This window comes from Sceloporus undulatus, chromosome 9 (genome assembly GCF_019175285.1).
Source record: "Sceloporus undulatus isolate JIND9_A2432 ecotype Alabama chromosome 9, SceUnd_v1.1, whole genome shotgun sequence".
NCBI classification, from domain to species: domain Eukaryota; kingdom Metazoa; phylum Chordata; class Lepidosauria; order Squamata; family Phrynosomatidae; genus Sceloporus; species Sceloporus undulatus.
Window position 1 is genome coordinate 31,009,398 of NC_056530.1, and position 1,207 is coordinate 31,010,604.

The following is a 1,207-nucleotide window of genomic DNA, read 5'->3' on the forward strand; positions in this document are numbered from 1 at the left end:
TCTTGGATTTGCACTCAAATAAAGCAGAGCCGGCGTAGTGCAGTGGTTTGAGTGTTGGACTATGACTCTGGAAGCCAGGGTTTGAATCCCAGTTCAGCCAGGAACGCTCACCTTATACGAGCCACACTCTCTCAGCCTCAGAGGATGTCCATGGCGAACTTCCTCTGGACAAACCTTGGCAAGAAAACCCCATGATTTGGGGTCTCCATAAGTCAGAAATGACTTGAAGGCACACAGCAATAAAATAAGGCTGCATCCACACTGCAGAAATAATCCAGTTTGACGTCAATGTATGGAAAACAAGAAAATGGGTCTCTGCCCTCAGTCACTTTTGAACAGTGGTTCCCAAATGCTGGTGACTCCAGATATTTTGGAGTGCAGCTCCCAAAAGCCTTCAGTCTGGGGATTCTGGGAGCCGAAGTCCAAAATCCCTGGAGGCCGGAGTTTGGGGATCAATGGCTGAGATGATGGGAATTGGAGTCTCATGCGTTCTAGACTGGGGAAGGCAGAGGTATGCCTTTGGGAAGAAAAACAGGAGTGACTTTCCAGTTTTGTGTTTTTGCCACGAGTTGTTTAGCAACGCTATCTTTGCGCACAATCCTCCCGTGTTGCATTGACTTGGCAAATCAATAGCCGGTCCTCCCCAGGTTTCCAAAGTGCAGCGTGGCTCGACAAACAGGCTCTCTCTCTATTTTTGTCCTCCCTTTATCTCAGGGAAGGAAGGGAGGAATTGTGCAAGGAGTGAGTCTTATGGGAATCGTTCCATCTTAAAGGGTTGGGTGGGATCCCCAAAAGCCATGTAGCCGAACCTCTTGCGATGGAGGGATACGCTACTAACGCCGTCCGACCTCTTTTTAAAGGTCTCCAAAGAAAGGGAGCCCAACCCTAGCTCTTCCAGTTTTTGCAATGTTCAGGTGGAATCGCTTTTCTTGAAATTCGAATCTGCCGACTCCTGTCCTACTTTCTGGAGCTGCAAAACAACAACAAGCTTGCTCTCATTTTTTCCATTCAATTTCCCCCCCCTCCTTGTAACACCTTTTGCCTGATGAAGAAGCCGGTGAAGCTTCAAAAGCTTGCGACATGGAAGTTGTGCGTTTTGGTTGCCCCGGTGAAAGTATTGTTGTTTGGTGGGTTTTTGTTGGATTTGCTGAATGGCCAACTCAGCTACCTTTGGACATTTTCTCCATGACATCCATTTTCTTCTCCT

General features: G+C 47.8%; 1 protein-coding gene across 2 annotated transcripts in view; it reads left to right on the forward strand.

The window, feature by feature from the left end:
• The window catches only part of BNIPL (BCL2 interacting protein like), a 179,482-nt gene that overhangs the window by 175,824 nt on the left and 2,451 nt on the right, over positions 1–1,207 (forward strand). The gene's annotated exons all lie outside the window — the stretch shown is intronic.